We start from the raw sequence: 22,027 nt of genomic DNA on the forward strand, positions 1-22,027 counted from the left end.
CATAGCTTAGCCTACATACTGTATTACACCAGTCATTCATCATCACCATAGCTTAGCCTCCATACTGTATTACACCAGTCATTCATCATCACCATAGCTTAGCCTCCATACTGTATTACACCAGTCATTCATCATCACCATAGCTTAGCCTACATACTGTATTACACCAGTCATTCATCATCACCATAGCTTAGCCTACATACTGTATTACACCAGTCATTCATCATCACCATAGCTTAGCCTACATACTGTATTACACCAGTCATTCATCATCACCATAGCTTAGCCTCCATACTGTATTACACCAGTCATTCATCATCACCATAGCTTAGCCTCCATACTGTATTACACCAGTCATTCATCATCACCATAGCTTAGCCTACATACTGTATTACACCAGTCATTCATCATCACCATAGCTTAGCCTACATACTGTATTACACCAGTCATTCATCATCACCATAGCTTAGCCTACATACTGTATTACACCAGTCATTCATCATCACCATAGCTTAGCCTACATACTGTATTACACCAGTCATTCATCATCACCATAGCTTAGCCTCCATACTGTATTACACCAGTCATTCATCATCACCATAGCTTAGCCTACATACTGTACCAGTCATTCATCATCACCAGTCATTCATCATCATCATACCTTAGCCTTACATACTGTATTACACCAGTCATTCATCATCACCATAGCTTAGCCTACATACTGTATTACACCAGTCATTCATCATCACCATAGCTTAGCCTACATACTGTATTACACCAGTCATTCATCATCACCATAGCTTAGCCTACATACTGTATTACACCAGTCATTCATCATCACCATAGCTTAGCCTACATACTGTATTACACCAGTCATTCATCATCACCATAGCTTAGCCTACATACTGTATTACACCAGTCATTCATCATCACCATAGCTTAGCCTACATACTGTATTACACCAGTCATTCATCATCACCATAGCTTAGCCTACATACTGTATTACACCAGTCATTCATCATCACCATAGCTTAGCCTCCATACTGTATTACACCAGTCATTCATCATCACCATAGCTTAGCCTACATACTGTATTACACCAGTCATTCATCATCACCATAGCTTAGCCTACATACTGTATTACACCAGTCATTCATCATCACCATAGCTTAGCCTAGCCCATACTGTATTACACCAGTCATTCATCATCACCATAGCTTAGCCTACATACTGTATTACACCAGTCATTCATCATCACCATAGCTTAGCCTCCATACTGTATTACACCAGTCATTCATCATCACCATAGCTTAGCCTCCATACTGTATTACACCAGTCATTCATCATCACCATAGCTTAGCCTCCATACTGTATTACACCAGTCATTCATCATCACCATAGCTTAGCCTCCATACTGTATTACACCAGTCATTCATCATCACCATAGCTTAGCCTCCATACTGTATTACACCAGTCATTCATCATCACCATAGCTTAGCCTCCATACTGTATTACACCAGTCATTCATCATCACCATAGCTTAGCCTCCATACTGTATTACACCAGTCATTCATCATCACCATAGCTTAGCCTCCATACTGTATTACACCAGTCATTCATCATCACCATAGCTTAGCCTACATACTGTATTACACCAGTCATTCATCATCACCATAGCTTAGCCTCCATACTGTATTACACCAGTCATTCATCATCACCATAGCTTAGCCTCCATACTGTATTACACCAGTCATTCATCATCACCATAGCTTAGCCTACATACTGTATTACACCAGTCATTCATCATCACCATAGCTTAGCCTACATAATGTATTACACCAGTCATTCATCATCATCACCATAGTATTACACCAGTCATTCATCATCACCATACTGTATTACACCAGTCATTCATCATCACCATAGCTTAGCCTACATACTGTATTACACCAGTCATTCATCATCACCATAGCTTAGCCTACATACTGTATTACACCAGTCATTCATCATCACCATAGCTTAGCCTACATACTGTATTACACCAGTCATTCATCATCACCATAGCATAGCCTACATACTGTATTACACCAGTCATTCATCATCACCATAGCTTAGCCTACATACTGTATTACACCAGTCATTCATCATCACCATAGCTTAGCCTACATACTGTATTACACCAGTCATTCATCATCACCATAGCTTAGCCTACATACTGTATTACACCAGTCATTCATCATCACCATAGCTTAGCCTACATACTGTATTACACCAGTCATTCATCATCACCATAGCTTAGCCTACATACTGTATTACACCAGTCATTCATCATCACCATAGCTTAGCCTACATACTGTATTACACCAGTCATTCATCATCACCATAGCTTAGCCTACATACTGTATTACACCAGTCATTCATCATCACCATAGCTTAGCCTACATACTGTATTACACCAGTCATTCATCATCACCATAGCTTAGCCTACATACTGTATTACACCAGTCATTCATCATCACCATAGCTTAGCCTACATACTGTATTACACCAGTCATTCATCATCACCATAGCTTAGCCTACATACTGTATTACACCAGTCATTCATCATCACCATAGCTTAGCCTACATACTGTATTACACCAGTCATTCATCATCACCATAGCTTAGCCTCCATACTGTATTACACCAGTCATTCATCATCACCATAGCTTAGCCTCCATACTGTATTACACCAGTCATTCATCATCACCATAGCTTAGCCTACATACTGTATTACACCAGTCATTCATCATCACCATAGCTTAGCCTACATACTGTATTACACCAGTCATTCATCATCACCATAGCTTAGCCTACATACTGTATTACACCAGTCATTCATCATCACCATAGCTTAGCCTACATACTGTATTACACCAGTCATTCATCATCACCATAGCTTAGCCTCCATACTGTATTACACCAGTCATTACACCAGTCATTCATCATCACCATAGCTTAGCCTCCATACTGTATTACACCAGTCATTCATCATCACCATAGCTTAGCCTCCATACTGTATTACACCAGTCATTCATCATCACCATAGCTTAGCCTCCATACTGTATTACACCAGTCATTCATCATCACCATAGCTTAGCCTCCATACTGTATTACACCAGTCATTCATCATCACCATAGCTTAGCCTACATACTGTATTACACCAGTCATTCATCATCACCATAGCTTAGCCTACATACTGTATTACACCAGTCATTCATCATCACCATAGCTTAGCCTACATACTGTATTACACCAGTCATTCATCATCACCATAGCTTAGCCTCCATACTGTATTACACCAGTCATTCATCATCACCATAGCTTAGCCTCCATACTGTATTACACCAGTCATTCATCATCACCATAGCTTAGCCTACATACTGTATTACACCAGTCATTCATCATCACCATAGCTTAGCCTACATACTGTATTACACCAGTCATTCATCATCACCATAGCTTAGCCTACATACTGTATTACACCAGTCATTCATCATCACCATAGCTTAGCCTACATACTGTATTACACCAGTCAATCATCATCACCATAGCTTAGCCTACATACTGTATTACACCAGTCATTCATCATCACCATAGCTTAGCCTACATACTGTATTACACCAGTCATTCATCATCACCATAGCTTAGCCTACATACTGTATTACACCAGTCATTCATCATCACCATAGTTTAGCCTACATACTGTATTACACCAGTCATTCATCATCACCATAGCATAGCCTACATACTGTATTACACCAGTCATTCATCATCACCATAGCTTAGCCTACATACTGTATTACACCAGTCATTCATCATCACCATAGCTTAGCCTACATACTGTATTACACCAGTCATTCATCATCACCATAGCTTAGCCTACATACTGTATTACACCAGTCATTCATCATCACCATAGCTTAGCCTACATACTGTATTACACCAGTCATTCATCATCACCATAGCTTAGCCTACATACTGTATTACACCAGTCATTCATCATCACCATAGCTTAGCCTACATACTGTATTACACCAGTCATTCATCATCACCATAGCTTAGCCTACATACTGTATTACACCAGTCATTCATCATCACCATAGCTTAGCCTACATACTGTATTACACCAGTCATTCATCATCACCATAGCTTAGCCTACATACTGTATTACACCAGTCATTCATCATCACCATAGCTTAGCCTACATACTGTATTACACCAGTCATTCATCATCACCATAGCTTAGCCTACATACTGTATTACACCAGTCATTCATCATCACCATAGCTTAGCCTACATACTGTATTACACCAGTCATTCATCATCACCATAGCTTAGCCTACATACTGTATTACACCAGTCATTCATCATCACCATAGCTTAGCCTACATACTGTATTACACCAGTCATTCATCATCACCATAGCTTAGCCTACATACTGTATTACACCAGTCATTCATCATCACCATAGCTTAGCCTCCATACTGTATTACACCAGTCATTCATCATCACCATAGCTTAGCCTCCATACTGTATTACACCAGTCATTCATCATCACCATAGCTTAGCCTCCATACTGTATTACACCAGTCATTCATCATGATGTAGAGATGTCGCTCCAGTAGACAGGATCTAATTTCTGTTCAGTCTGGGCTGCCTCCCAGACGTCTGGCTCTATTTAAAGGGATTAGGATCAGTTTGGCTTGCCGATTCCCACACAAAGCAACCACATCACATTTACATCCAGACAGCTTTTGTAAATGCCTTGTACATATCAAATGCAATATTTCTGCTTTCAGATTTTCTATCCACAATGACAAAGGTGGTGACGTTGATGTGTCATTTTATTGTGGTTTAGTGACTGTTGGAACATGAGGCACAGACAGACATCTGAGATGACTGACATCATCTGGACAAAATAATGAATGAATTCAACCCTCACATACAGTTTTTGAGTGTAGAAATGCCGTTGTTTTGTGTGCTTCACAGCAAGTTGACACTCGCCTGGAAAAAAATATTTTACTGCATTGGAATATCAAATGCCATGCGCCCTCATCACCAGGGAAAGGACATTATTTTGTGTAGGCTTGATCACGTTCTACTGTATCTGTACTAGTCTGGTTTATTCTGTTGTTTCTGTGTCTTTCAGTAGACTGGTTCACGTACACACCTGTCAACAACATATCCATCAACCTGTCAAATCAATCATGAACTGATCCATCAACCTGTCAAATCAATCATGTCTGAATAGAAAGGGGTAAGATCTGTAAAGGGGGAAGAACAACAGATTTAGGGCAGTTTTGTGGAAAATCTGCAAAACAAAATGTAATTTCCAATTTAGCAGACATACAGTATGTACTGTAGGGCGTGAATGCATTCTCTGCGAAATGCGTGAACATTGCCTTTAAATTTCAATCACACTATAGTCCATTACTTCGGCAATACGGGTTGAATCCAAACATTAGAGTGTATTATAGGATCTCTATGGGAATAAGTTCCTTTATAGTAACCAATCTGTCTGTTCCACCAACCCGGCAGCATTCCTTTTCATTAAACCAACATGACACACCTGGCATCTTCTTCCTAATCAAACCTTATAGATCAAGCCAGCAGGCAAAAACATCATCCACATTTATCTGCTCTGTATAGAATAGAACAGGGTGCCAGTCTCCAGTCCGGTGACATGCATTAACCCAGTCCTGTTATGGTGTGTTACACACACAGACAGTCAGGACAGAGACAGGACAGAAAGAGACAGACAGATACAGGACAGACAGAGAGAGAGACAGGACAGACAGAGACAGGACAGAGACAGAGACAGACAGGACAGACAGTTACAGGACTAGACAGAGACAGGCAGGACAGACAGATACAGGACAGACAACACATACAGAGACAGACAACACATACAGGACATAGACAGGACACAGACAGGACAGACAAACAGACAGACAGGACACAGACAGACAGGACAGAGACAGACAGGACATACATATACAGGACAGACAGAGAGAGAGACAGGACAGACTGACAGAGACAGGACAGAGACAGAGACAGACAGATACAGGACTAGACAGAGACAGGCAGGACAGACAGATACAGGACAGACAACACATACAGAGACAGACAACACATACAGAGACAGGACAGACAGGACACAGACAGGACATACAGAGACAGGACATACAGAGACAGACAGGATAGACAAACAGACAGGACAGAGACTCCCTCCTTGCTCTCCCTCTTCCTCTCCTCTCTCTTTCATCCTCTCACTCCCTCTCATCTCTCGCCCTCCCTCTTCCTCCTCTCTCCCCTTCTCTTTCCCTTCCTCTTACCTCCTCTATCCCCCTCTCCCTCCCTCCTCTCTCTCTCCCCCCTTCTCCCTCTTCCTCCTTCTCTGCTCCTTCCTTCCTTTTCCCATCTCTGCTCAATTCTCTACATTACTACCCTAACTGCCATGGCAATGGCTGATGCACCAACGGATGGAGGGACTAGTTTAAGGATGGGCCATGGTGTGTTCAGCAGAGGTCAGAGGGCGGCGAGCGGGGACCACCTCCTGAAAGCCACAGAAAGCCTGCTCCTTTGTTAAAAACACAATTGGGACCTGTTTCCCAGGCAACCATGCAGTGTATCTCAAATGGGGGAAGGGGAGGGAGTGACAGACAAAAGACTGAGATATGGAAGAGGAGAGAGAGGGATAGGCCACCTCCTCCTTCAGATAGCCAGCCATGTCATTCACATAACTGTTAAAAAAAACACACACACAAGTTGTTGTTTGGCGGCAGCCTACGTTCAAATATGACATTTGTAATGTCTTTATTCTTTTGGAATTGTAATGTTTCCTGTACATTTTTATTGTTTATTTCACTTTTGTTTATTATCTAGTTCACTTGCTTTGTTAATGTTAACCTATGTTTCCCATGCCAATAAAGCCCTTAAATGAGAGAGAGAGAGAGAGAGAGAGAGAGACCATTCAGCTCAGTGTTATAAGCAGTGTATTTGACACTGTTTATTGAGGGTTTGGATCAGATTGAGCTGAGTTTATCAAACCATGAGATGGAACATATATTCCGCGCTAGCTACTAGCTGTGTGCACACTGTGCATGTCTGTCTGATGGTCATCAGAGACCACAGTCAGCCTTTTACATGGATTCACAACGAATGGGTGGAGTACCTCTTTTATATACGACTGTAAACCTTTTCTGTAGAGGATACAAATGTATGTCAAATAAGAGCATAACGGTCAGAATGAAAATAATGAATAATTATATTAAGCAATGTTTTGTTCATTATTGCTACTTGACCGTTTTATAAATACAGAAAGTATTATATTCAGTCAGCTATACTGTATATTCCACCAAACATTCAATAATCTAATGGTAAAGGCTAGCCAATACAAGACATACAGAAAACTAGAATCAGCCACCATCCATCCCTATGGCCCCCATACTAGATGGTTATACCACCATTACCAGTTGGGGCACTCTCTAAAAATGCTGGGTTGTTTGGATGTCCCAACAGCTGGGTTGCAGGCATTGGCTCACTTAGTTGGGTTGTTGATGCTGGGTTATTGACTTATGACCCAGCAGGTCAGCTCAGAAGACTGGAAACACAGCTTAGTTGAGGCATGGCTTTCATATAGTTTGTTTTGGCCACCTGTGAGAGTAAATATCATTCTGGTTCATCTATTCTGTTATATTGAAATCACATGTAAAGGTAGAACACTGAAACTTTTGTAGCTTTAATGAGTCTTACACAAGTGTATGAGTTGGGGCCTAGTGGTTAGAGCGGTGGGCCAGTAACCAAAAGGTTTGCTGGATCGAATCCCAGAGCTGACGAGGTAAAAATCTGTCATTCTGCCCCTGAGCAAGGCAGTTAACCCACTGTTCCCCGGGCACCGTGGATGTCGATTAAGGCAACCCCCTGCACCTGTCTGATTCAGAGGGGCTGGGTTAAATGCGGAAGACACATCTCAGTTGAAGGCATTCAGTTGTACAACTGACTAGGTCTCCCACTTTCCCCAAGAGCCTATATATATCCCAATATTGGGGTAGTTACCACGTTGTTACAATATATAAATAATAATGATATTAATTTTATATTAAAATATGTAACTTGCAAAAATAATCAAGGAAGATGTAAATTTGCAGTGGACAAACATAACATTATGAACTCTGACATGTTGCCAAAATAAGTGATCTGAAAGCCACGCCCCTAATAGACATGCCTCCTGGAAATAAGCTGTGGATTACATCTAAAAAGACCCAGATGCTGGGTCAGCCCCGCATGAAAGTGAATAAAAACACAACTGATGGTTAAAGTAACCTATGTTGAGTAATCCAAACAACATGTTGGGTTATTTACGCATGTGTTCTGGCCAATATTTACCCAGTGCTGGGTTACCCAATAACCCAAATTGGGTTGTTTTTAACCCAACATGTTTTAGAATGCATGTTTACATCAGTATGTTATCTATCTATCTCCTTTCTCTGTTCTACCCATGACAGTCAGATCTATCTATCTCCTTTCTCTGTTCTACCCATGACAGTCAGATCTATCTATCTATCTCCTTTCTCTGTTCTACCCATGACAGTCAGATCTATCTATCTCCTTTCTCTGTTCTACCCATGACAGTCAGATCTATCTATCTCCTTTCTCTGTTCTACCCATGACAGTCAGATCTATCTATCTCCTTTCTCTGTTCTACCCATGACAGTCAGATCTATCTATCTCCTTTCTCTGTTCTACCCATGACAGTCAGATCTATCTATCTCCTTTCTCTGTTCTACCCATGACAGTCAGATCTATCTATCTCCTTTCTCTGTTCTACCCATGACAGTCAGATCTATCTATCTCCTTTCTCTGTTCTACCCATGACAGTCAGATCTCCTTTCTCTGTTCTACCCATGACAGTCAGATCTCCTTTCTCTGTTCTACCCATGACAGTCAGATCTATCTATCTCCTTTCTCTGTTCTACCCATGACAGTCAGATAGATCTATCTCCTTTCTCTGTTCTACCCATGACAGTCAGATCTATCTATCTCCTTTCTCTGTTCTACCCATGACAGTCAGATCTATCCATCTCCTTTCTCTGTTCTACCCATGACAGTCAGATCTATCCATCTCCTTTCTCTGTTCTACCCATGACAGTCAGATCTATCCATCTCCTTTCTCTGTTCTACCCATGACAGTCAGATCTATCCATCTCCTTTCTCTGTTCTACCCATGACAGTCAGATCTATCCATCTCCTTTCTCTGTTCTACCCATGACAGTCAGATCTATCCATCTCCTTTCTCTGTTCTACCCATGACAGTCAGATGTATCTATCTCCTTTCTCTGTTCTACCCATGACAGACAGGGTAATCTCTGGTAGTGAAGTGCGCTGTATCATAGTCCTGTCACTGCTTCACTCCCTGGCTACGCTGATGCTCCTCCTCCACGACAATATCCATCTCTGCCTCCTCTTCGCCCATCTATCTATCTATCTATCTATCTATCTATCTATGGGACGAGACAGACAGACAGACAGGACAGGACAGGACAGGACAGACAGTTAGTTTGTTTTGAGAGATACATTTTGGTCCAAAATGATCAGCTACCGAAGAGACAAAAACCGAAAGGCAAAATGAAAGACACTATATTTGAGGATGGTTTATTAAATGAGGGTTGGGGGCTGTAGACACTGAGTGTTCTCCTCCAGAGACAAGTGCTAGTAAGTGATGGTACTAATGTCCCAGCCATGAAGGTTTTTAAAGAAATACCACTTCAGAGGGGTTTCTTTCCAGACAGGGATGAAAGGAAGCCATTTGTTCTCATCCAAGTCACAATTTCTCCATGCTATAGGCCATCAGATCAAACATCAATCCTCATTTGGCTTTTCTCTTCCTAAAGGCTCTGGTGTTCTCCCATCGACCAGTCGGCCATGCCGAAGCTAGTAGAAAACATGGTGTGTTCATAATCTACTGGGATTCATGTGTTTTCCCAACATCAAACTAGCTTTTGAATGCGCTAACAGAGACATGCTTGTGTGAAAGCATGTCTAATCAAACTGAACAGTTGTGTCTAATCAAAAGCCTCTAGTGTACATTCAAACAAAACAAGTGTGAAAACCATGGGCTGAAAGACAACAGTGAAGATTCACTCACCTGGCTTGTAATATAGTACTTAGAAAAGTTGGTTGGTTCATAGGGAACTAGGGCCGTTTTTGTACTTTGTAAATTTATGCTAGTCATTTTAAGGACAAAATGCGATGACTGCAATGGGTTATGAATCACAACTGACTAAACCCCTCTAACCGAGGTTGGGATCTCAGGAATATTTTGGGAATGCTACAGGGAATGGCATCATGGGAATGTGGTGGGATATTTAAAAGAGATAAGCTGGGTTGATTCAGAGCAGATGTGATGTAGTGTGATGCCTCTATCTCCTGAGGCTAGGGCACATTTAGAGCAGAGGGTAGTTACATAAGCTCCACATCTCTCTCTCTCTCTCTCTCTCTCTCGTACACTACTAGTAGAATAGGAACAGACGGGCGAGCAGAGCAGGGAGAGATGGGTAGTGGTGGAGAGTTGGGTTGGGGGGCATGGGGAATTGTGTGGATGGATCAAGTGGATGGATGGATGTATCCGATGGATGGATCAGATCGATGGACGTACGGGTGGATAGATGGATAGATTGATGGAAGGGGGGGATGTATGGATGGATCAGATCGATGGACGTATGGGTGGATAGATGGATCAGATGCATAGATTGATGGATGGGGGGGATGTATGGATGGATCAGATGGATGGATTAGATGGGGAATGGATGGATGGATCAAATGGGTGGATGGATGGATCAGATGGGTGGATGGATGGATCAGATGGGTGGATGGATGGATCAGATGGGTGGATGGATGGATCAGATGGGTGGATGGATGGATCAGATGGGTGGATGGATGGATCAGATGGGTGGATGGATGGATCAGATGGGTGGATGGATGGATCAGATGGGTGGATGGATGGATCAAATGGGTGGATGGATGGATCAGATGGGTGGATGGATGGATGGATGATGGATGGGGGGATAGTAAGGCAAGGAAGCAAACCTGCAAAGTACTGGATAGATTAAATATGCATACCACTAGGATCAGATGAACCTAATAGACCATGCATCTGCTCTCTGATTGAGTTCATATGCCAACAAAAAACAATCAAGCCGGTTACATAAGTGGGGTTCATAGTCTTTAAAGCAGATATGACTTGAAATCGTCTCTAGTTGCTGTTGGCCTGTCTGTCTCAACAGAAACAGCAGGATGCTGTTGGCCTGTCTGTCTCAACAGAAACAGCAGGATGCTGTTGGCCTGTCTGTCTCAACAGAAACAGCAGGATGCTGTTGGCCTGTCTGTCACAACAGAAACAGCAGGATGCTGTTGGCCTGTCTGTCACAACAGAAACAGCAGGATGCTGTTGGCCTGTCTGTCTCAACAGAAACAGCAGGATACTGTTGGCCTGTCTGTCTCAACAGAAACAGCAGGATGCTGTTGGCCTGTCTGTCACAACAGAAACAGCAGGATGCTGTTGGCCTGTCTGTCACAACAGAAACAGCAGGATGCTGTTGGCCTGTCTGTCTCAACAGAAACAGCAGGATACTGTTGGCCTGTCTGTCTCAACAGAAACAGCAGGATGCTGTTGGCCTGTCTGTCACAACAGAAACAGCAGGATGCTGTTGGCCTGTCTGTCTCAACAGAAACAGCAGGATGCTGTTGGCCTGTCTGTCTCAACAGAAACAGCAGGTTGCTGTTGGCCTGTCTGTCACAACAGAAACAGCAGGTTTCTAAGAGGAACCATTTAAATCTGCAGCAGACTGCTAGACCAGCACGCAATTCACTTCACAGCCTCACTTAATAGTTGATGGTTTTAAAAATGGTCTCAAAAGAAATGTTAAAAGTGAATTATAGTAATACGTTCTCAGTCCCCTGGGTTAGAGGAGTCGACCGAACGTAGGCTACCGCTTTGACATTATCAACAATGGTTACCCATGCCAGCACTGTCTGCTACTGTTACCATGTCCATGGGGCAGACAGACCACTGAGTCTGGCACAGATAAGGACAGTACAGTTACAGTCTCTTCAGCCAGACACACAGTACTCCTCAAGCACTTGATTAAACCCAGCAGCAATAATCTTACTATCCCAACCAAATGCCTGAAATTAGGGAGAGAGAGAAAGAGAGAGAGAGAGAGAAAGAGAGAGATTAAAAACAGAGAGTCAGTGTTTACCTCCATGGCGAGCGCGGCGGTCTGCTGGTCGTAGTGGTTGAGGTGGTTGGGCATGAAGGTGGAGTTATAGGGCAGCCCCTGACACAGACGCAGGGTGATAGGTTCACAGGTGAACATGCTGTGGCTCCCGGCTGCAGACTCCATGGGGATGGCCTCCACCACCACCGCTGAAGGCATCAGCATGGACACACACAGCACCCACAGCAGCTCCATGGTCCCCGCAGGCTGGTGCACGGACAGGGACAGGGTTAGGGAAGAACCCAGGCTGCGGACAGGGACAGGGTTAGGGAAGAACCCAGGCTGCGGACAGGGACAGGGTTAGGGAAGAACCCAGGCTGCGGACAGGGACAGGCTGAATCATCAGCCTCATTCACAAAGCAGTAGGTCGGTGATGGAGAGCAAAGGGTTGGGATACAGGTAAGTGGCGATCAGGGGAGTGTACCAGTCTGTGTGTGTAAAAAGATGGCTGCCATGGCTGAGGCTGACTGTCTCCATCACCCTCTTGAATCATAGGATCTTCATCACCTGAGCATGAGGCCTGGCTTTGGGTTGTCTGACCACAGGAGTCCCCTTCTCACCACATACACAGGTTATAAACAATGATTTAGGTCAGAGAGTGGATCCCTGCAATAGGTGTAGATGTCAAGGGATCTGGGGCAAAAATAGACAGAAACAATTAAGTACATTGTAGCCTGAATAATACCTGATTGCAAATGTCAATAACTGCACTCGATCTGACTAAAATTAATTTGACATCTTTGCTCAATATTTTAAGGGGCTCTTTAGAAAAAATTATCCATTATAGTCCTTTCATTTTTTAAATGTTTTATTTTATTTTACCTTTATTTAACCAGGCAAGTCAGTTAAGAACACATTCTTATTTTCAATGACAATTAGAATATGGTATGTGGATATGGAATAAATGCATTAGTAAAATTTGTACACTAATTCTATCAATGTAGTAACAGTAGGCTACCATCATAGTCAGTGCTTTACTTGGGCAGGAGCTGTCCGGAGCGCCATACCAGAACGTCACAGTTTTTGGCTACTCTATAAAACAAAGTAGATTATCCCCGGCCCAGATTTACAGACTGAGGCAAAAAAAAGGTTTATCAAAGCAGAATGAAGGCGGAATATGCATTAAAGAGCAATGGAGAGTGGGCATTAATTCCCTGATTATGCTTTGTTCAAGTTTATTTGCCGCTAATCTGTGAATCTCTTTGCCAACCTGAATGCGCATGATACGCTGTTCCAAACTGTCAAATGACGGGTTGTAAAGATCCTCAAAAGATGATTGAAATGTGTTTAAAATATTTTTGTTAATGAAATTCATGAAGGAATATCATTTTAATATTATCAATCATTTAAAAATCTACATATCAGCCATTATCGAAATGACCCTTTAGTGATTGTGTGTGTGTGTGTGCCAGTGTGACTGGGCCGTTACGCAAGGAGAGAGAGCCCGACATTTCAGCAGCACGTATAAAATAATGACAGACAACTAGATAGCCAATTCAAAACAGAACTTGTAGCAGTTGTCACGCTAGTTAACCATATCTAACTAAGCATTCATGTGGTTGTCGCCTTTCCACTGGCACTAAATAAATCTGCACCATTGGAAAGCCATGATTCACCCTATTAAACAGTAGCCATGTAATTACGAAAACTTACAAAATATTCTAATAAACGAATTGACAAATAACTTGCTGTGCATAGATCTCCCCTGAAACATGAATATTTGAGCCTTATCTATAAACATGTCTAGTTAGATACCTTGCTTTGAAGTAGCCTACCTTATCCATTTGATCCCTGATTCATTGAATCAGGGAATTATTTTATAAAGACAAAAGTATTTGGTTCTCATGTTGAAATGTTTTATATCAAGGGTGTCAACCATCCTCCAGGATAGCTCATGTGTGTGCAGCCCAAACATCAACCGCTCAACAGGACCTCACGTGGATGCGGAGGACCTTGATAAACAGACGTGTTTCAGGGTTGGATCAAAAGACAAAACTACATGGGATTATACACAGCAGCCTTCCAGTGTCAATAATGCTTACGTGTTCGTGTAGGCTATAATGATAGTCATGAACATTTGGTTAAAAGTCATGGAAAATGTGTACGAACCGTTAACAGTGAATGATCAGAGGTCTCTATCATAATTTAATTTGTGAACTTCACTGAACAGTGTCTAATGGACCGACATAGAAAAAGACAGCAGCACTTCTAATAAACACAGTTATAGCACAGAAATGTGCATTGGATCTTGTCTCTGTAAATATGCACACACCCTGTAGGAAGATAATTATTCCCAAAAGCTCTTTTCCACAGCATTCTTTACTACAGCTACCATGCCATTATTACTAAAGAACAGCGTGCACTTTCAAATATGTAAGTAAGATGACCAAAATTTTGACACAATATGTGATGTGAAAAAAATGTATATACCGGTAGTGTAGTCAAATGACCGTGCGGAATAGCATTTACTCCCGCCTTCGGCTGGCTTTTGGTGCATAACATGCTGAGAACAATGTTACAAAACTACCGGTAGACACAACAGTGACGACATAAAAGTGTAGTAGTTTTTATTTGTCAAAGCCAGCTGGCCACTCCACCGACCGCGTAATGGCCAAACCAATGTTATCCATTCCGATAAATAAAATGTAGCAGAACAAAAGAAGACGGTTGAGCTTCTTCGTCTCAACTGATGTTTAATATATGAAGGCTTGTCTACATGAACTGAATCACTACAAGCGTATTCCGATGGTAAATTGTTAGTACCATCCCGCCAGCGGTATTGGCAACAGCCTACATGTGTTTGCAATAAACATACAATATTTAGGCGAGTGACAGAAAACATAATCAAATAAGATTTACCTTTCTGTCGGCAGTTTTTTTTCTACGTGTCGGGGTTTTCCCACTCACGGAGCCCATAACAATGGGTGAATAGCCCACTCCTCTCCTCTCGGTTTACGAATGTGATAATGTTATCGAAGAGCGAGAGCGCGCATTAAACGCGGACACGCCAATTGAGACCAATGCGTTTTCTATCTTGCAGTAGTTGTCTGTAGCCCTATGAATATGTTCTAATATTTACCTTAGCCTACTGAAAACAAAATACAATTTCAGTTTTGAAATGACAAATTTACTTTGAGTTAGTTTTACACATTTGTGTGACCCACTGAAGGCCTACCTGGAATACAATAAAAACTCTATTTTTTACGTTTACCATACACGTTGCTGCACTGTCCTGAGCTGTGTCCTCTTGAGAGGTTTCATCATGGAATCTCTTCCTTTTCCTCTGGCGGCTGTGTTCCTTGCTAAATTGAGGTACAACATCCATTTGCGTAGCAATCAGTGTTGCCTCAGACAGGAGAGACTCCCATCCATCTCTAAAAGCCTCCATCTCCAAGAGCCTGCATCTCTAAGAGCCTGCATCTCTAAGAGCCTCCATCTCTAAGAGCCTCCATCTCTAAGAGCCTCCCTCTCTAAGAGCCTCCATCTCTAAGAGCCTCCATCTCTAAGAGCCTGCATCTCTAAGAGCCTGCATCTCTAAGAGCCTGCATCTCTTCCTTTAAGGCTCTGATATTGGCTGCCTCTGTGTCAAGTGCAATTTTTCCTGACTGGAGAATCACATTCCTGTCCTCAATGCATTGCAGTACCTGCAATTATGTCACTGTCATGTCATTCAACACAATGCTGCTCACCACCTTCAGTTGGACAGGGCTGATTCAGGGGGATGTGGAGACAGGGCTGGTTCGGGGGGATGGGGAGACAGGGCTGGTTCGGGGGGATGGGGAGACAGGGCTGGTTCGGGGGGATGGGGAGACAGGGCTGGTTCGGGGGATGGGGAGACAGGGCTGGTTAAGGGGGATGGGGAGACAGGGCTGGTTCGGGGGGGATGGGGAGACAGGGCTGGTTCGGGGGGATGGGGAGACAGGGCTGGTTCGGGGGGATGGGGAGACAGGGCTGGTTCGGGGGGATGGGGAGACAGGGCTGGTTCGGGGGGATGGGGAGACAGGGCTGGTTCGGGGGGATGGGGAGACAGGGCTGGTTCGGGGGGATGGGGAGACAGGGCTGGTTCGGGGGGATGGGGAGACAGGGCTGGTTCGGGGGGATGGGGAGACAGGGCTGGTTCAGGGGGATGGGGAGACAGGGCTGGTTCAGGGGGATGGGGAGACAGGGCTGGTTCAGGGGGATGGGGAGACAGGGTTGGTTCAGGGGTATGGGGAGACAGGGCTGGTTCAGGGGTATGGGGATGGGAGACAGGGCTGGTTCAGGGGTATGGGGATGGGGAGACAGGGCTGGTTCAGGGGTATGGGGAGACAGGGCTGGTTCAGGGGTATGGGGAGACAGGGCTGGTTCAGGGGTATGGGGATGGGGAGACAGGGCTGGTTCAGGGGGATGGGGCGACAGGGTTGGTTCAGGGGTATGGGGATGGTGAGACAGGGCTGGTTCAGGTGTTTGGGGATGGGGAGACAGGGCTGGTTCAGGGGTATGGGGAGACAGGGCTGGTTCAGGGGTATGGGGAGACAGGGCTGGTTCAGGGGTATGGGGAGACAGGGCTGGTTCAGGGGTATGGGGAGACAGGGCTGGTTCAGGGGTATGGGGAGACAGGGCTGGTTCAGGGGGATGGGGAGACAGGGCTGGTTCAGGGGGATGGGGAGACAGGGCTGGTTCAGGGGGATGGGGAGACAGGGCTGGTTCAGGGGGATGGGGAGACAGGGCTGGTTCAGGGGGATGGGGAGACAGGGCTGGTTCAGGGGGATGGGGAGACAGGGCTGGTTCAGGGGGATGGGGAGACAGGGCTGGTTCAGGGGGATGGGGAGACAGGGCTGGTTCAGGGGGATGGGGAGACAGGGCTGGTTCAGGGGGATGGGGAGACAGGGCTGGTTCAGGGGGATGGGGAGACAGGGCTGGTTCAGGGGGATGGGGAGACAGGGCTGGTTCAGGGGGATGGGGAGACAGGGCTGGTTCAGGGGGATGGGGAGACAGGGCTGGTTCAGGGGGATGGGGAGACAGGGCTGGTTCAGGGGGATGGGGAGACAGGGCTGGTTCAGGGGGATGGGGAGACAGGGCTGGTTCAGGGGGATGGGGAGACAGGGCTGGTTCAGGGGGATGGGGAGACAGGGCTGGTTCAGGGGGATGGGGAGACAGGGCTGGTTCAGGGGGATGGGGAGACAGGGCTGGTTCAGGGGGATGGGGAGACAGGGCTGGTTCAGGGGGATGGGGAGACAGGGCTGGTTCAGGGGGATGGGGAGACAGGGCTGGTTCAGGGGGATGGGGAGACAGGGCTGGTTCAGGGGGATGGGGAGACAGGGCTGGTTCAGGGGGATGGGGAGACAGGGCTGGTTCAGGGGGATGGGGAGACAGGGCTGGTTCAGGGGGATGGGGAGACAGGGCTGGTTCAGGGGGATGGGGATGGGAGACAGGGCTGGTTCAGGTGTATGGGGATGGGAGACAGGGCTGGTTCAGGTGTATGGGGATGGGGAGGCAGGGCTGGTTCAGGGGGATGGGGAGGCAGGGCTGGTTCAGGGGGATGGGGATGGGGAGGCAGGGCTGGATCAGGGGGATGGGGAGGCAGGGCTGGTTCAGGGGGATGGGGATGGGAGACAGGGCTGGTTCAGGTGTATGGGGATGGGGAGGCAGGGCTGGTTCAGGGGGATGGGGAGACAGGGCTGGTTCAGGGGGATGGGGAGGCAGGGCTGGTTCAGGGGGATGGGGAGGCAGGGCTGGTTCAGGGGGATGGGGATGGGGAGGCAGGCCTGGTTCAGGGGGATGGGGAGACAGGGCTGGTTCAGGGGTATGGGGAGACAGGGCTGGTTTAGGTGTTTGGGGATGGGGAGACAGGCCTGGTTCAGGGGGATGGGGAGGCAGGGCTGGTTCAGGGGGATGGGGAGACAGGGCTGGTTCAGGGGTATGGGGATGGGGAGACAGGCCTGGTTCAGGGGGATGGGGAGACAGGGCTGGTTCAGGGGGATGGGGAGACAGGGCTGGTTCAGGGGGAGGGGGAGACAGGGCTGGTTCAGGGGGATGGGGAGACAGGGCTGGTTCAGGGGGATGGGGAGACAGGGCTGGTTCAGGGGGATGGGGAGACAGGGCTGGTTCAGGGGGATGGGGAGACAGGGCTGGTTCAGGGGGATGGGGTGACAGGGCTGGTTCAGGGGGATGGGGTGACAGGGCTGGTTCAGGGGGAGGGGATGGGGAGACAGGGCTGGTTCAGGGGGATGGGGAGACAGGGCTGGTTCAGGGGGATGGGGAGACAGGGCTGGTTCAGGGGGAGGGGATGGGGAGACAGGGCTGGTTCAGGGGGAGGTGATGGGGAGACAGGGCTGGTTCAGGGGTATGGGGATGGGAGACAGGGCTGGTTCAGGGGTATGGGGATGGGAGACAGGGCTGGTTAAGGGCTATGGGGATGGGAGACAGGGCTGGTTAAGGGCTATGGGGATGGGAGAAAGGGCTGGTTAAGGGCTATGGGGATGGGAGACAGGGCTGGTTAAGGGCTATGGGGATGGGAGACAGGGCTGGTTAAGGGCTATGGGGATGGGAGACAGGGCTGGTTCAGGGGGATGGGGATGGGGAGACAGGGCTGGTTAAGGGCTATGGGGATGGGAGACAGGGCTGGTTCAGGGTGATGGGGAGACAGGGCTGGTTAAGGGCTATGGGGATGGGGAGACAGGGCTGGTTAAGGGCTATGGGGATGGGGAGACAGGGCTGGTTAAGGGCTATGGGGATGGGAGACAGGGCTGGTTAAGGGCTATGGGGATGGGAGACAGGGCTGGTTAAGGGCTATGGGGATGGGAGACAGGGCTGGTTAAGGGCTATGGGGATGGGAGACAGGGCTGGTTAAGGGCTATGGGGATGGGAGACAGGGCTGGTTAAGGGCTATGGGGATGGGAGACAGGGCTGGTTAAGGGCTATGGGGATGGGTAGACAGGGCTGGTTAAGGGCTATGGGGATGGGAGACAGGGCTGGTTCAGGGGTATGGGGATGGGAGACAGGGCTGGTTAAGGGCTATGGGGATGGGAGACAGGGCTGCTGAGCCTGAAGCTGCATCTGTTGGGCCTGGCACCAGGCAGGGGCAGGGACAACTGATTTAAATTAAATGTTTTATACAAAGGTTCTTTGGATGTTTACTTTTTACCAAAAACAAGAAAAGAAAAAGAAACCGTTAGTGTTATTAGTACATTGTAATTAAAATGTTATATTAATGAAGATAAATTATTAACCTAACATTGAAAAATATGTACCTAATGTTTGAATAATTTTTTAGGGCCCCTGTCAGTCACATGCCCTTAGGACGATTCTAACTCCAACTAACTTATTTTCCGACCGCCATAAAACAGCCGACTTCCCGTCTCCCCCTCTACAAGAGAGAGCTGTAGAGGGGACCCACTGTAACCTGATTCTTCAGATCGTCACAGGAGATTTATGACGAATACATACGAAACCACACTTTAATATACTTTATTATGCCATACCCCATGTATACTGTATACCTGAGTTGGCAGGTGAGTTGGCACTGGGAGGGTATAGTTGAGTTGGACCAGCTGTGGAAGCCCGAGTGTCTCAGACTGGGCTGGTGCATCAACATTCCCCCACACCGTTTGAACAGTGGAGCTCCACATCGTCAAACCTAAGGTGAGTGACCGGGGGCCTGGACAGTGTTTAAAACACCCTGTAAGGAACAGACAGTTCCTGTGTGTGTGTGTACAGACTCCCTCAAAGCAGTAGTTCATCATCCCAGAGGTGACGTCCATAAATGCTGTGACCTTAGACCAATAAGAAAGTATCCTCAGAGAGGTGCTTTTCGCACCCCCTGTCCAGTGAGAGATGGGCGATGGCAGCACCACAAGGGGGTCCCAGCCTTAGGGGCTGCCCCCTTGGAGGGGTACAGACATACACCCCACTGACACTGAGATTGAACTATCTGGAGAATCTGGACCCCATAGAGCATGACATAAGAACACTTCCTCTGGTAGTTTGTGTGTGTAGTGAAATTTACATCAGTCTTAAACTACAAAGCATTTACTATACCATTGCATTCATTCCCAAATGAAAGCACAACCTATCATGCACTGCACCCGTGGCCTGGGATAAATACAGTTGTATTGAATTGAACAAATCAGCACATTGGAGTAATTAGGTTAAAAATTGCCATGTAACTTGACCTGGTGTTCCTGTGACAGGATCTAAGTAAAACCCAGCGGGGTGATCATCACCAACCAGGCCAAGCCAGACAATACAAGGAATAAAGAGCTGTCGACATCCAATTCTAAACTACACCAGGCCACGCCAGTCAACACAAAGAAGAGCTGTCTGCAGCCATTCACTAGTAAGCACCTCTTAATAGAATGTGACACAGTTGTTCTTCTATCCCCATAGGGACCTCAAATTAATTTCCATTGAAAATCCTATTTTCCCTAACCCATAACCCTAAAACACTAACCCTGATTCTAACCGTAACCTAAACCCTAACCTTAAAATAGCTTTGGTCCTCATGATGACATGGGAAATGACCACACAAGAGACGATTTCCCTTGTTTTACTATCCTTGTGGGGAATTTTGGTTATTTTAGGTCCCCCACAAGGATAGATGAACCAACCCATACACCAGAGGCATCACGCATATGGAACAGACTTCATACGGAAATGAATGTTCATACACTACCCAGGGGACTGTGTGTGTGTGTGTGTGTGTCAGTGAGGACTAAAACACTGATGCTGCTTCAGGGGAGGGGCAGAGGAAAATTCTAAGTGTTTCCATCTACAGATATACCATACAGAAGATCTTACAGTCCACCATACAGAACAGTACGCCATACAGTCCAGTACACCATACAGAACACCATACAGAACAGTACACCGTACAGAACAGTACACCATACATTACAGCTTGCAGTACACCATAAAGTGCAGTAAACCATACAGTACATCAAACAGTACACCAAAAATATAGAGTCTGCATCTGTTGTCCCTCTTAGATGTTCCTGTCTTTGGACTTGAGACAAGTTCTGGAACAGAGCAGCAGAATAGTTTCTGCCCCCAGCGGGCCACACAGAGCCTGGAGTATCTTGTCTCGGTTTAACCAATGGAACACTGGGATACGTTCTGGTCCGGGGAGGTCAGCGGACCAGACTCAGACAGGAAAGACTGAGGGCATCAATGAGGACACACAGGATCACACCAGTACGAAACACTATGACCTGCATGTTTAAAATGTATCTTTCCTTCCTCCCTTACTTCTTTCCTTCCATCCACCTTCTTTTGCCCCTTCCTTCTCTCCTTCCTTTCATCACGCCTAGTAAGACCAATTCCTTCAATGCACATTCTTGGTGGAACTATAACAGAATGATAGAGCTCTCCATCAAATAAGAATACTTAGTCTCTGTGCTGAAGTCTCTCTGTCCAAGGCAACATGTGACATTACATTCTTACTCAATCAAAGCTTTCTTTCTTATTGTGCATCTACTGTATCACATATCATTCACGTACATGTTTTGGGGGTTTTAGCAACACCACAACTACCAGCTTCCAGTGATGGATCCTCATATCGCCACCCTGTGAAGCACTTAAGTACTGCAGTACTCAGACGTCAAACAGCACTGTAGACTACAGGGACAGAGGCAATGGGGAGGAGGGAGAATCAGAAAAGAAGCTGTTCAACCAACACAGTACTGGGACGATAGACTGATAGTGTCCTCTTCACATGGGATTTACATCA

At 46.0% G+C, this 22,027-nt stretch overlaps 2 pseudogenes; one reads left to right on the forward strand and one right to left on the reverse strand.

Moving 5' to 3' along the window:
* Positions 1–12,564, reverse strand: part of LOC135557235 (frizzled-3-like) — a 39,827-nt pseudogene extending 27,263 nt beyond the window's left edge.
* A 7,223-nt stretch (positions 12,565–19,787) lies between these two features.
* On the forward strand, positions 19,788–21,870 carry LOC135557308 (F-box only protein 16-like; annotated as a pseudogene).
* The last annotated feature ends 157 nt before the right edge of the window (positions 21,871–22,027 follow it).

This window comes from Oncorhynchus masou, chromosome 16 (genome assembly GCF_036934945.1).
Source record: "Oncorhynchus masou masou isolate Uvic2021 chromosome 16, UVic_Omas_1.1, whole genome shotgun sequence".
In the NCBI taxonomy this organism is placed as follows: Eukaryota; Metazoa; Chordata; class Actinopteri; order Salmoniformes; family Salmonidae; genus Oncorhynchus; species Oncorhynchus masou.